The sequence below is a fragment of the Schistocerca nitens genome, chromosome 1, assembly GCF_023898315.1.
Source record: "Schistocerca nitens isolate TAMUIC-IGC-003100 chromosome 1, iqSchNite1.1, whole genome shotgun sequence".
In the NCBI taxonomy this organism is placed as follows: Eukaryota; Metazoa; Arthropoda; class Insecta; order Orthoptera; family Acrididae; genus Schistocerca; species Schistocerca nitens.
In genome coordinates this window covers 689,789,955-689,806,449 of record NC_064614.1, presented here as the reverse complement: position 1 = coordinate 689,806,449, position 16,495 = coordinate 689,789,955, and positions in this window count along the sequence as shown.

Sequence of the window (16,495 nt, the reverse complement as noted above, 5' to 3'; positions counted from 1 at the left end):
TGCATCCAAACTGCTGACAAGAATAATATCCAGAAGAATGGGAAAGAAAACTGAGTACCTGTTAGATGACGATCAGTTTGGCTTTAGAAAAGGTAAAGGCACCAGTTCTGACGTTGTGGTTGATGATGGAAGGAAGACTGAAGAAAAATTAAGACACGCTCATAGCATTTGTCGAATTAGAAAAAGCATTCGACAGTGTAACTGGTGCATGGTGTCCGAAATTCTGAGAGAAATAGGCGTAATCTATAAATAAAAGATAATATACAGTTTGTACAAGAACTAAAAGGGGAGAATAAGACCGGAAGAGAAACAACGAAGTACTAGGACTACAGAGGGTGTAGGACAGGGATGCAGTCACTGCCCCACTCCTACTGTTCAATTTCTTCATAGAAGAAACAATGACGGAAATAAATGAAAGCTTCAAGAGTGGGATTGAAATACAGGGTGAAACGACGTCAATTATAAGATTCGCTGCTGACATTGATAGCCTGAGTGACAATGAAGAAGAATCACAGGACCTATTGGATGGAATGAACAGTCTAATGAATACAGAATATGGACGGGGAGTAAACCGGAAAAACACAGTGAGTTGTAGCAGAATTTATCGTGAATAGCGAGAAACTTAACATCAGGATTGGTTATCCCGAAGTAGACGAAGCTGAGGAAATCTGCTACCTTCGACCCAAAATATGTCATAACGGACGAAGTAAAGATAATGTAAAAAGCGGAGTAGCATAGGCAAAGAAGGCACTTCTGGCCATGAAAGTTTACCGGTATTAAACATTGATCTTAAACTTAGGAAGAAACTTCTGAGTCTGTACTTCTGAAGCAGAGCGTTGTATGGCAGTGAGACATGGAGGGATGGAAAATCGGAACAGATGAAAATCGACGCGTTTCAGATGCGGTGCTACAGAAGAATGTTGAAAATCGGGTGGACTGACAAGGAATGACAAGGTTCTCCGAAGAATCAGCCAAGGAAAGAATACGCTGAAATTACTGACAAGAAAAAGGGACAGGATGATAGGACGTATGTTAAAGCATCAGTTTCACGGTACTAGAGGGAACTGTAGAGGGTAAAAACTGTAGGGGAACATCGAATTGTACACCAAGTTTTTCTATGTCCATCCTTTTGACTGGAGGTCTTGGGGATGACGGCCGTTCTCTACTGTAAGAATATGGAACGCCTACAGCCGTCCTTATGATCTTATTTATTGCGTAGCTACCAGTTTCGGCGCTTCAATGCGCCATCTTCAGACCGCAGTTCATGCTGAAGGGGTTATCACGATCAATATATACATTGCATCAGTGGCCAATATAACTGGTTTACCCAGACTATCAACAGAGTTGATATTCTAGTGCAAACGTTACTTGAGTGTTGCAAATGTGATTGCAGAGCACAAACAATATGGCTAGGCATTGATATTTCAGGCAAATGCGCTATTTGTTTGATAACGCAGTTTTTTGTTCCCCTCAGGCTGGTTGTGGTGAGTCCTCAAACCATCGGAGTGCTTGATTTCGGTTGCCGCCCTCGAAGCATGCCATCAGGGTGACTGATTTCGGTGGGTGTTTCCATACAACCGCCTTAACTTTCGCGCTGACCACTATGCGGCTTCCGGCAGGATACAAACCACAACCCTTGTAGTAAGGTAAAATGTCTATAAGGTGACAGGCGCAGCTGCCATGGCTACTCACCGAAATCAAGCACTCCAGTGGTGACAGGTAAGGGGACTCGCCGAAATCAAACACCCCAATAGTGAGAGGCAATGGGGCTCACCGAGATCAGGCATCCAGATGGCAACAGAAAACTACTAGATCCACGTCTTTGTTCCTGGATCACGCTTAATGTAGTTTACAATCGGAAATAAAAACGGCCAAACATATTGTACTGTACAAGCAAATTTGCAACATTAAAGTAAATTTCGAACATAAATATCAACAGTTTGATGACAAAGGTTTACATTTACATCATAAATGAAATGGAGAATAAAATACGACGCCTCGTAATTGCAAAAACAGGCACACCTGCTTTTATCGACTACAGCGCCGTCTGCCACGAATGGAAGACAATGGTTTGCGTAAACCGTACCGTATTTTTTAGCGTAGATTCCGAATATGCAATAAAAAGAGAAGGCTTCCCGTTTGAAAATATGAAGCTGACTTCGCCCACACGAGAGAGATGACTAAAAGGTGGCCAGTTGCAGCACACAGATGTCGTCTTTACTAACATTAACTTTTCACCTAGAACATTTTTTTTCCTGGGATGCGTTGTTTTCGAGATATGTAGTTGTCTCAAGTTAAAGCAAACATCTTGTATAGTTTGATTTGTAATTTTGTGTGTTAGAATAGGATATGAAAGTTTCACACGTTTGTAGTCCACGCCCTTCTCAGGTAATCATTAGTTTCCAGACACGTCAATGGAAGCTATAAACGGTGGCATGGCGCAGAGCAAGTGCAGGGATTTGTGCGTTAAATTTTGCCCGTGAGATCGCTGCAGCCATTACTGCGATTAATTCGCCATTGAGCATAATGGCACCAACGCAAGTAGTAAAGCAGGCCGTATTGCGCAAATGAATTACGCCCACGGATTCATTAAACCAGGAGAAATTTCGCAAGCTTTACTGCTTTCTATGTAAGCATTATCGGAAGATAAATGCAGGGTATCGCACAAGTTTTACCGTTCCTATCGTATCCAATAAATCCTTATAACCCGTTATCGTTGTTCTCATAATACCCTTCAGCAGCATGGTAATTTTTACCTTTCCACATCTTCTACCTCTTCTGCCTATAGTCTCTCTATCCCTTCTAGACTACAAATATTTCATTTTGTATCCCCTTTAGCTGTCTTCATCTCGCGCAACAGCTGTGTTCAAGCCTCACGTTCCCTTTTTCACACTTCCGCAATTCGTCACTCACATTTTATCTCGTACTCTCCTTGTTAGAAAATAGCTTGTATTTCCTTTTACTTTTCCCTTTAGCAGTATATTACTGGAAAAGGAGGGCGTGGTTTTAACGTCGCAACGATTCCATTACGGGGTAGAGCACCAACGCGGGAAGGACAAAGATGAGGGCAAAATTCTGCTGTGCGCTCCAGTGCCGTCAACGTGGCACATAACTCTTGTCTTATCATGTGCTTCGCCATAATGTGTGATGTACCAACTCCAGTATTATCTGAAGCTGCATTTAACATATTGGTTTATGACATGCTTGATAACAGTTACGATTTGTCATGCATCTGATTAATAATGTCGCATTATTCCTGCGAATGGTCCGTTTCTGACCGAAACTGCTTCATAAAGTTACAACACCAGCTGTAAGCAAACCTTGGTTGCCAGACCTTTAGTGTGAGTTGATGCAACTGACACACGAATCGGAGTAATAAACGATCCCTCGCACTAATTTCCAAAGTCGCTCCTAGTCCGTCTAGTACGCCACATTAGAAACGTTTATGTGACAAGAAATAGCTCACTTACTCTGACTCCTTCAGTGGCATTCCAGTCATACAACACCTGTATCGGGTAAATAAATTGTCCAGAGCTTACAAGATGCTATTCTCCACCTACAACTACTGCAGATTCAGGAGAACTAATTAGCAGATACAGTAGTCAATGATGCAGGTATGGCAACTAACAAAAATCTGGTAACGACAGTAAAAGAGAACTAATGGAAGGTGAGGGAGAGGAAATGGAAAGAAGAATAGGAAGGTAAAAAAGAAAAGTTCTCCACTAGTTTCTGACTGCCGCCACCTAGATGGAGATTTGGCAGAACTGGTCTTGCTTTTTGGGGCTTCGTTGGGAGAGGAGTATGAAACCATTATTTCACGTTTTACAGTTAGGAATCGTCCCTCATACGAATAATCTGACTAATGTTTGCTAGCACATTTAGAATAATAACAATAAGAGGATGTTTTGAAAAGCCGTGCACATTGTGTACACCTGATGTTTACGGAGGCGTCATCAAGATGAAATTCATTATCATTTATGAGCAAGACTTTAGGCGTGTTATGTGTTTGCAGGTTCGCGTAGCTGTATCGTGAATAATTCAGTTTTGAAATGGAAGCTGAAACCGAGCCAGGTCAGGTTACACGTAGTAACCAGCGTTCCTACATCAGAATCGAATTCCTTCGTGGAAAGAATCCAACGGAAATTTACAACGCGTTGGGGGAGGCGTGTGGGAACAGTGTAGTGGATCGTAGTACCGTATCACGATAGTCTGTTCATTTCCGTGAAGGTCGGGTAAACACTGAGTACAGCCCAAGAAATGGAAGGCCATCACCTGCAACATCTCAAGTTATTGATGTTTGTTATTTCAGTTTACAAATGAAAAGTTAAAGATAAAGAAAATTGCTGCCAGATGGCTTCCTCATGATCCGAGAGAAGACTAGGAGGCAGGTCGCAAAAGGATCCCAGAATAATTGCTTCGACATTTTATGGAATAGAAGGAGAACAGTTTCTGAAAAGGATTGTTACACTTGAAATCTGGACACGAGATTCTGAGCTAGAAATGAGGTCTCAGTCGTCACAGTAGAAAAGTTCTGACTCTCCACGAACGAAAAAGTTCCGCCGCCAACAATTAAAAGTGAAACTGATTATGAGCTTTGCGTAAATGGGGAGGGGAGGGGGGGGGCAGGGGACGTCTGTAATAGGGGCGTACTGCAAGCTGTGTCTGCAAAATGTTTTACGGCCAGAAATTCGTGAAAGAAGACCTGACATGCTTGCAGCTGGTGTCATTTTACGCTACAATGCAAGACTGCATATTGCCCTTCCAGTGAAAGAAAAGCTCAACAAATATAGAAGGGAAATATTGTCCAACCCACCACACAGCTCTGATGTTAGTCCAACAGACTTTGATTTGTTTCCCAAATAGAAGGAACAACTCCGTGGAAAGTGTATCGATGCAACCAATGAAACTTCCAGTGAAGTGATTCGAGTAATCAGAGAGCTCAACAATGAAGGTGCCGTATCCGAAATACACAAGATGCCAAAACGTTGGAAGCTGTCATAAGAAAGAATGGAGATTATCTTACGGCCTGTAAAGGTATTTTGTAAAATAAATTGTTGTCTTCAGTTCTCTCTTACAGCGTGCAGAACTTTTGAAATTACCCTCTTACATATCAATTAGCTTAGTGCCCGCCGCTTGCTCCCGTAGACTGCACGTTCTACGCAGATTTTTTTGGTGTTTTCAATTTTTATGTTGTTCCCAAATTACATTGTTTAAACTTTTTACTTTAATGAAGGCGACAGAAGCACGGTCTTTCACGAATGTACTTCTGACCAAAAGGGATTCTGGTATCTGGAGTCGGAGACCTTTGTTAATCCTGCCTTTTAGTTCTTGTGATGTATTTCCGTAGAAACATCCATTCCGTAACTCATAGTTCTTTAGAAGTTAAACACCAATTTAAGAGATTTAACTTCAAAAATGTTTTAGAGTAACGAAATATTTTCACAAATATGTTCATCACCTCTTTCACCCTTAGAGGCTGAATTTCCGAAAACACTGAAACACATATTTTTTTATTTCTGAGAAGCCAAATACAAATTTTCATAGGATTAGCATTAAAAATATTTTCGCAAACATTTCCTCCCCATTCGTCTTCTGCTGTATTCCTTTCCCCTGTTCTAGTCAGCCGTTGCTTAATGCTCCCGCTGAAACTCTCAGCAAACTCTAGTTCAACTTATTCAGGTTCCATCACCTTATTTCCCTACATTTTTCCAATTTCTTCAGTTTTAATCTACAGTTCATAACCAATAAATTGTGGTCAGAATCCACATGTGTCCCTGGAAAGGTTTTACAATTTAAAACATTGTTTCTGAATCTCTGTCTTATCATTATATAACCAACCTGAAACCTTCCGATGTCTCCAGGTCTCTTCCGTATACAGCCTTCCTTTACGATTCTTAAACCAAGTATCAGTGACGATTAAATTATGATCTGTGCAAAGCTCTACCAAGCGGCTTCCTTTTTCATTCCTTTCCTCCACTTCACATTCACCTAGTATTTTTCCTTTTCTTCCTTTTCCTACTGTCAAATTCCAGTCACCCATGACCATTGAATTTTCGTCTGCCTTAACTACCTGAATAGTTTCTTTGGTCTCGTCGCATATTTCTTCAATCTCTTCATTTGCAGTTTTAGTTGGCATATGAACTTGTACTATTGTCGTGGGTGTGAGCTTCGTGTCTACCTTGGCAACAATAATGCGTTCACTATGCTGTTCACAGTAGCATACCCGCATTCCTGTTTTCTTATTCATTATTAAATCTTCTGCTGCATTACTCCTATTTCATTTTCTATTTAGAACCCTGTATTCACCTGACCAGAAGTCCTATTCCTCTTGCCACCGAACTTCACTATTTCGCGCTATATCTAACTTCAACTGATCAATTTCCCTTTCCCTTTTTAAATTTTCCAGGCTATCTGCCCGATTACGGGTTCTAACATTCCACCCTCCCGTCCTTAGAATACCAGTTCGTCTTCTCCTGATGACGACATTATCCTGAGTAGTCCCCGCCAGGAGATCCGAATGGGGGACAATTTTAACTTCGGAATATTTTACCCAAGAGGACGCTATCATCATTTTACCGTACTGTAGAGCTGTATGCTCTCGGGAAAATTGTCTTAACAGCGACATACTTTTTTAAAAAAAGCTTTTCAACACATATCCCCCCCCCCTCACCCCTTAAGTCTGGAGTTTCGAAAATTCCGTCTTGAACGTTGCCTACAGTATAAGATCAACACCCTCTCCAGATTTCAAGTTTCTGTCCTCTTCGGTTGGGCTGGACGATTATGTCAGTCAGCCAGGCAATCAGGATATATCTATTTACATGTAGAGAAGTTACCTCGAGTCCATTGTTACGGTGGTGCTTCTCCTGAGCCCACAGATATTTTCTCTATCACTAGCCTCATTCTGTGCGCTAACAACCCAATATTGCCGCTAGTGTCGGCTCCTGACACAAACTGTATTTTTTTTAGAGGTATAGCGGATCTTCGTTAAACGATGTAACAATTTTGCTCGGAAAATCTGAACCTTTGAGTAGCTGGGTTTATGTGGGTATAAAAATTAAATTTCTGATTTAGGTACACCCCGAGATACAGATACTGTGCCTTTTGCATATGGGCACGTAATTAAGTTTGACTACTGAATTTCGGCAGAAACAGTCTGCCTTTTAACATTATATAGGTTGCAGCTTCCTGGCAGATTAAAACTGTGTGCCGGACCGAGACTCGAACTCTGGATCTTTGCCTATCGCGAGCAAGTGCTCTACCAACTGAGCTACCCAAGCAAGACTTACGCCCCGTCCTCACAGCTTTAATTCCGCCAGTACCTCGTCTCCTACCTTCCAAACCTCACAGAAGCTCTCCTGCAAACCTTGCAGAACTAGCACTCCCGGAAGAAGATATTGCGTAGACATGGCTTAGCCACAGCCTGGGGGTTGTTTCTAGAATGAAATTTTCACCCTACAGCGAAGTGTGCGCTGAGGTGAAACTTCCTGGCAGATTAAAACTGTGTTCCGGACCGAGACTCGAACTCGGGACCTTTGCCTGTGAAGTTTGGAAGGAAGGAGTCGAGGTACTGGCGGAATTAAAGCTGTGAGGACGGGGCGTGAGTCGTGCTTGGGTAGCTGAGTTGGCAGAGCACTTGCCCGCGAAAGGCAAAGGTCCCGAGTTAGAGTCTCGGTCTGACACACAGTTTTAATCTACCAGGAAGTTTCATAGCAGCGCACACTCCGCTGTAGAGTGAAAATTTCATTCTAGATTATATAGGCTGACTTGTGAGGGTCCCGCCAGGGTAGCCGAGAGCGCTAATGCGCTGCTTCCTGGACTCGGAACGGCGCGCCGGCCCCGGATCGAATCCGCCCGGCGGATTACCGAAAGGGCCGGTCTGCCGGCCAACCTGGATGTGGTTTTCTGGCGGTTTTCCACGTTTCACTATGTGAATACCGGGCTGGTCCCCACGATACGCCTCAGTTACACGACTCACAGACATTTTCAGACGTTCGCACTATTTCATGACTTTTCACTAGACGCAGACAGCTGGGGTACACTACTTATGTCGCAGGGGTTTGGGGTGGTGGCAGGAAGGGCATCTGGCTACACTCTGCAATAACACCGCAAAATCCGTAATAACAAGGCCGACCCCGCGTGACGCGGGACAAGGCCCAAAGAAAGAATGAAAGGTTGACTTGTGAGGTGTGATGGAAAATTTATTTACCATGCACTACTATTAAGTAGCATTTTCTAGTAGTTCTAGATTTGTTAAGTTTGGGTTGTAGCAGGAGATCATCAATGTGCGCAGTTATGCACAAATCTTCGTATTGTTATTGTAAACTGCGGATAAGGTTCAAATGGTTCAAATGGCTTTGAGCACTATGGGACTTAACATCTGAGGTCATCAGTCCCCTAGAACGTAGAACTACTTAAACCTAACTAACCTAAGGCCATCACACACCTGCGACCGTAGCAGTGGCGCGGTTCCGGACTCAAGCGCCTAGAACCGCTCGGTCACAAAGGCCGGCCTGCGGATAAGGCTTTGAGGTTAACGTCCCACAATGTGGACCTACGGACTGAGCTCTTAGAGCAGCCTTTGGTGATTGGCTTTTTCCGTTGTTGTGACTCTACAGAATAACTTCTCTATGGCACTCTGGAAGATTTTTATAAGGTACCTGGGTGGAGCAAACAGAGCTGTAAGAGATTGTCTAGGGCACAATGTATATAAATCATAATGGCAACACATACTAGGCCTTTGAATCTTTAAAGCATAGTCAATAACGTCTTCAGCAAATTTTTTGTTGCTAAATCCCTGTTTAATGTTATTCATTGATAAAGAATCTACAAGTAGGACACGATACGATAATACATGGCTTTCTGTCCTGAAGAGAAGATACTATAAAGTGTTGAGTTTGTGGCGTACTCTTTCAGTCTTCATATTTTAAATATTTATGTTTCATATTCAGACTTTTCAGTAGAGAATAATTTATCCCGATGCCCTGCCTTCGATTTAATAAGTGATGATACGAATATAGTACGACTTGCTGGATTTCGGGACCTTCGTAATCTGATCCCCAAAGTGATCAGGGAGTAGACTATAATACGTGTAAGTTATCAATCAGACCTTAGTCTTCGGGCTTTAGTTTCATTTGGCTTTTAAGGATCCAGTGCAGTTTTGACAGAGACCGCGATTGTACAGATGAGTGTGACTGAAAATTGTAAACAGTGAGCGTGATTTTCACTGAATTTGTATTTTATACAATAAGGCATTGTTTCTTGAAACCTCAAGATCACTTGTTACTACACAACATTTATCGAGCAGCTGCAGGTCAACAAACAAACTTATTACAATTTGCAGTGTTTGTTAACAGATTGTCTCACAAACGTGAGACTTTCCTAGATGCTCTCCAAACACTTGGAGACTTCTTACGGACATATTGTCCAGCCCTTACTCAAGTGATATGAACTACAATTACAGATGCAGATAGAAGGGGAAATTACGAATCAAATGACTACAATCACGGGTTTATTACGTCCATATTAAGAGCTGGAGAACTTCAGATGAAAATCTGATACCCGCCAAGCATTTTATAAAAAAGTCTCATGATGGCGCGAACCGTTAAAGAAAAATAAGCTTTTTGATTCAGATTTGCTTTGTAAGACCTTTTTTCTTGAATGGCAACCCTTTAGAATTGGCAGAATTTGTTGGTAAATATATGGGAAGAACGGTTTTAAACTGATGTACGTAAAACAATTTATTCATTAACGGCATTCAAGAACATAAATGCATACAATCTTATTATCAATATATCCAGAGGTACTCGGGCTCGGGCCACTTAACTTCCAGTATGACCTTAAATTAGGATTAATGTCTCCTGGTATGCAGTGTGACACTGAAAGGTTAACTTTTCTTGAAGTGCAACCTGACTTTAGAGTAAATCAAATATTTAGAAACGCTATCTGACTATGAAGTGAAAGGGGACCGGTGAGTGACTGCGAAAACATTGGGGAGCAACTAACTGAATCTAATGAGCGGCTTACAAATGAATCTGATGAAAATGCGTCCAATAAATTGTAGTTGGAATCAAGTCAGTAGCAAATGAGGCCTGAATAAGTTCTAAACTGGAATAACTGAAGCTTATTGAGCAATGCTCGTCCAATAAAATTCTCTGCGCACTAGTTGCCACTGGTTCGGTCTCTCCATTTTGTCTGTTGTGCTAAAGCGTGAGATGGCTGCAAGTTGTGAAATATTACGCCGCCTGCTGTGAACTTCGAATATCGCGAGGGCTGCACTGGATCACGGTGTTAGACAGCTGCCAGCTTTGACGACCGCAACAAGGTTATCCTTACTGAAGGACAACCTGTTCGGTTTATGGGGGCGAGCTGCGTCTCAAGTTAGATGGGGTGGACTCCATCGTATCAGAATTGTTGTTACTTTTATAAACTTCTCCTTTCTACACTTTAGTTTATTGTGGTTAACGAGTACTTTCTAAGTAAGCGAAAATTTCCTCTTGACTCCCACTTCGCTGTCTCCAGCCAATGGTGGGATTCAAGTTCGATTACAACTATCTTCCGACTCCCTCTGAGATCTCTGTAATTCTCTACTAGATAGTTTGTTGCTATTAACGAATGGGAAGCTTGCCTTTCTAGTGGAAAAAATTCTCGTGTTCTCGTTTCTTTTTCAGGTGGCTACAAGTGGCAAAACTATGTTTTGTGGGCAGCCTGCTCTCTCAAGTGGCATAAGCTATATACGTGTGACAGTCTTTGGCTTGGGCACTTCTCTTGCAGTAAACTGATGAAGCGAGCTTCACTTCGGACCAGAGTGGTCCAGCACATTGTGTGCGAAGGCGCTGGGATGGCCCAGCCGGCCTCTCACTTCCGACTTGAGCCCAGGGAATATAAGCGTCCATGGGCACGCAGCCAAGCTGGCGCTCCCGACCTGAATTCGCAGACTACTAATTGGAACTTCAAGTGAAATATTCTGTATATAACTTTGACCTCCTCTCAAGCGAGATTGCGTACCATTCATCTTAGTTTAGTATAACTTCATAGAACTGGGGCATAACAACACTCTCTATTTAAAATCTTCTGAGAGATTTAGACGTGGAGCTAGTATTAGGAACAATTGTGACTCCACAGTCACCCTCCCCCCCCCCCCTCGGCCCCCTCCCACTCCCCCCCCCCCTCACCGCAAAAAAGGAGTAAGAGGGATTAAGGCAGCACCCCTTGTAAATTTGCGCGGATTATTTTTTACTGGTCGGGACACACCACCTAAGCAATAAACATAACGGACACACGCTCTCTAGCCACACTCTTACACAGTCATCTCCTCTGTTTAGTTTTGGATCTTTCGTGAAGATTTGCGTGGAAGTGTGCCGCAATCTTAGCTAGCAACATATTCTGACCTCCATGACCTTGGGGTCGGATGTGTTTACTGTAATGACGTTACGAATCCAGTTGCGTCGCGAGAGGACGCACACGGTTACCACGGTCGCCAAAATTACGTGCGCAGAGACTCTACTGATGTTCCTTTGGCGGGAGTTGCCAAACATGCAGCCATTTGTATTTGAATTTCATTCACTTTCATAAGCAGCTAATTTCCCCTCTTTCTCGTCGAGCAATTTCCCTTGGTTTCTTTTCACTAATTAGAACTCCCTAGGTGTTGTCCGAACGTTTTATTCATCTTTTGTGTTGTTGTTTATAAACTCAAACCCTGTGAAGGACAGGCGATTACTATGAACAATCCGACATTGTGCATTGGTGTTTTCCTTCTCTGCGAAGGCTGCGTCGCATTTCTTTTCTGTTTATGGTTTAATATCTACAAAGAGAAGTAGCAGCGACTTAATAACAGGACTGGTGATCACTGAGTAGATGAAGTTAAGGAATTCTCCCACCCGTGACGGACGGAGCAAGAAGGACATACAAAGCAGACTGGCAATGGCAAAAAGGGCATTCCTGGTCAACGGAAATCTACTAGTACCAAACACAGGCCTCAATTTGAGGAAGAAATTTCTATTAAGGTTGGAGCACAACACTGCATGGTAGTGAAACATGGACCAGAAGAGAATCGAAGCATTTGAGACAGCAGAATCAGCGAGGAAAGGAATATATGGGAAACACTGTCGAGAAGAAGGGAAAGGGTGGTAGCACATCTGTTAAGACATCACGGAATAAGTTCCATGATACTAGAGGGAGCTGTAGAGGGTAAAAACTGTAGAGGAAGACAGAGATTGGAATACACCCAACAAATAATTGACTACGTAGGTTGCAAGTGTTACTCTGAAATGAAGAGGTTGTCACGTGAGAGGAATTTGTGGCGGACTGCATCAGAACAGTCAGATGACTGAAAAATCTACAGGAATCTGCCTTTCTGTTACTTGACTGTGGCCTTCCTCCTGTTCACAATTTTGCAAGCACTTTCCGGCTGAAACGCGTTATAGCTTCCGTCCTCCTATGCTGAAACGGTGAAAGGAAGATGTTTCCGATAAGCTATTCCTTATTTGGAGGAAGTTACAGTTAGGGAAGCAGGTCCGATTGTTACCATCAACAGTATTACACTATTTCATTTTGCTATCTCTTTTACATGATCCTAATGAGACAAACGAACCTGTCCCTCATTATATGCTCGTCTCTTTAGTTGTCGACTCAGTGGCGAACCATAAATTTCCCAAGGCTAAAAAAATATTAATATCACAATTTTAAACTTCCGACTAGAAATATTACGAAATATGGCTCCATTTTTTATAAATCAATTTTATGACATTTTAAAAAATCTATGTAGCATCATACCACGCTGCGGCTGATCATTCCATCATTACATATATGTCCAGTGCCAAATAAAGTTAATATAAGACAGACAGACTGAATCTGGCATAGATGTATACTTGCAGTCGAGTCAAAACGCACATATCGATATGATGCCTGAATGCCAAAGACCTCCACAACATCGTTGACTTTGAAACCATTGTGGTAGTACCACCTTAGCCCATAGAGGACACACTGAGTATACATCGTCTCTACAGTTATTTTAAAGCTTTTAATTGATATTTTATACAATATTTAAGTAATTCCATGGTTGTAAAGAGATATTTTATACATAACTATTTTTATGTTATTATTGTACTTTGATTTTTTAAGTTTTGACGATTATGTGAACCCATTTTATGCTGATTGATTGACGTGAAGTGGAGGGAGAAGAGGTAGGCGGAGCATCTTCGTACTTAAGCGTATGCCCGTCACTTGCCGGCACCAGTTGGCATCACAGCAGCTGAGAAGAGTGCTCCACCTACCATCTTCGAAGGACGCCATGGGTATAACACGTCTTATTGTATTTTATCCTTATAACCATTTTGTAATATTTTATTGTCATTCTAGTAAGGTTTCTATTACTTTGCTAAATAAAATTACAGGTCTGATGATGGTCATGTGATAAGACCGAAACCGTTTACATATGTTCTTGTAATATACGTGGTGTGATCAAGACTGAATTTTAAAAAGAAAAATTCTAAAAAGGGTGCTTTTAATAAAATTTTCGCTGCCTGAGAGGACTTACAAGAAAAACGAGTGATCTAGGACTATGAAGCTTTCTGGAAACATTTATGAGTACATGCGGAAAAGAAATAATGAATAAACCAACAAACACATTTCAGTTTCCATGTGGGAGTACAGGGTGATTATAATTAAACTTTCAAAACGCTATAGAAATAACACCACTAGCCAGAATGACGTCAAATTGCAACGGAATATTATCGGAGACGGGGGAAAACGTATGGCAGAAGAAAAAAAATTGTGTGAAAATCGATCAATAGATGGCGCTGTATGTGTCAAAATACGTAAATGAAAACACCTGTCAAGCGCACGACCCACTGAAGTTGGTATAAACAAGCCGGGTACACGGCTTTTCCTCCTTTCGCGTCTCCGACTGTCGCCATGACTGTCTCAAGGCAGGATCGCGCTCTGCTTGTAAAGCTGTATAACAAGAATGATGACTGTGCACACGCCACCCTGCGGAAGTTCAGGACGCTGAAGGGTTTGAAAAAAGGCGTTGGTCCATTGACAGCGGTGAGTCTGGAGAAAATGATTCGCAAATTCGAAAAGAGGGGTTCCTTTTGTGTGCAACCTGATAGGAGGAAACGAATTGATTCGATGTCGTGGAAGCAGTGGCCACAGCAAAGCAGGAGGAGACGACTGGTGGTGTGGAAACGTGTGGTGCAGGGAGAAGTGCCCGAACACTTGACATACCCGTGAGCACAGTGCGTAAAATCCTACGAAACTTCCTTCTCTGCTATCCATTCAAAACTACCCATGTGCAAGAGCTGCTCCCTGTTGACCTGCCAGCAAGAGAGACCTTTTGCTTTAGAATATCTTGCTCGCATGCAACTGGACAATGATTGGCCGTGGAAGATTTTGTGGACAGACGAAGCCCACTTCCGTCTGACAGGATATGTCAATACACAGAATTATCGAATATGGGCAACGGAAAATCCACCCGCAAATCAATCAGTCCCACTTCATGCTGAAAAGGTCAGCCGGCCGGAGTGGCCTAGCGCTTCTAGCCGCTTCAGTCTGGAACCACGTGGGCGCTACGGTCGCAGGTTCGAATCCTGCCTCGGGCATGGATGTGTGTGATGTCCTTAGGCTAGTTAGATTTAAGTAGTTCTAAGTTCTAGGAGACTGATGACCTCAGATGTTAAGTCCCATAGTGCTCAAAGCCATTTTTTGAAAAGGTCACCGTGTGGTGCAGGTTTACGTCATCATTTATCATACGACCATATTTTTTCGAAGAGATAAGTGTTTCCAGTCCTGTTACCTGTACCGTCAGTGGTAAGCTCTAAGAGTGTCTTTTGCGCAACCACGTTATTCCAGCTCTCCTACAGCGTGGATGTGTGGATGGGATCATTTTTATGCAAGATGGCGCCCCTCCACACATTGCAAATCGAATTAAGCAGCTGCTGATGCACCATTTCGGAAATTCTAGAGTTATCAGCCGCCATTTTCCTACAGCCTGGTCGTCCCGATCATGTGTGTGTTTAGTATTTCGATTGCAAACGTAGCTGTTTTGCAGGCATGCATTGCGCAACACATTCTGAACGTGACCCGCAAACACTTCAGTCAGTTGTGGAACATGGTGTTTCTATTTCAACTTGTTGCAGAAAACGGTGGACAGCATACTGAACATGTTTTGCGACAGTCACACGGAAATTAATAATCCGATTTTTTTTGACTGATGATTTTTATGCAGTTTTTGGCCTCAGGTCAATTAAAAACCGATGGGAGTGATGCTTTTTATGCAGTTTTTGGCCTCAGGACAATTAAACCCGATTTTTCCCACCCAATGTGATATGACCTTGCCGTGGTGAATGGGCTTACGTAACTAACAGTATCATACACTTACACCCATGCACACGGAGTAGTATAGCTTGTTTAACGTCAAACGTATACCTTAGGCATTGTTGTACGATTCATCTGTCATTTGTAGTCGACCACTATTAAATTATGATGCTTACAGCGCCATCTATTGCTACATTTTGTAACTATTTATTTTTCTTCTGCCACAAGTTTCCCCCCTTCTCCGATAATATTCCGTTGCAATTTCACGTCATGTTGATCAGTGGTGTTATTTCTACAATGGTTTGAAAGTTTAATTATAATCACCCTGTATAACATTCGTTAATTGCGTACCGTGTTTACGTTGCAGGTTACAAACGGTGTTCAGTGTGACGACCATTTCCATCCACGATAGCCTGGAACCGCATTAGAAGTACTGCGTTGTATTTCACAACTGTTCGCTACACTTTTTAATGGTTGACCATGGATGTTCGGCTGTCGTTACACAACTCGTGCACTGCTTGAAGACTGCACATTGCGTCCGGCATTCTAAAGCATGGCAACAGTAACTTTTTCTACAATTTGTGTCGTAATTGGACATCGTCCTCTCCCAGGAGTGATTTCTAAACCGCCAGATAATTCGAACTTTCAAATAATGTTCTCGGTGTAGATGGAGGACCTCTCTGTATTCCTTTACTACGTCGATATTCGCTCAGAGCATTTTGATGAAACAGCTTTCCGAGTAAAGCCCTACCCACAATGTCTAGTCTCGTGTTGATTATCTGCAGCTGTGATGAACACTGATGCTTGTGTTCCGGCCTTACGTAGCGGTACCAGTAACGGTGCCTAGCGGCGAGTCATGACACTAACACTAGTAACAACTCAAATCCTGCAGCGCACAGCCTGAACATCATTCGCATATACTGAGGTGACAAAAATCATGGTAGAACGACAAGCGCTTATGCAGATGGCAGTAGTGTTGCATGTACAAGGTGTAAAAGGGCGCTGCATTGGCGGAACTGTCATTTATACTCGGATGAGTCACGTAAAAAGATTTCCGACGTGATTATGGCCTCACGACAGCAATTAACACACTTGCAACTCAGGATGATAGTTGGAGCTAGATTCATGGGACATTCCATTTCGGAAATTGCCAGGGAATTCAAAATTCAGAGATTCACAGTAC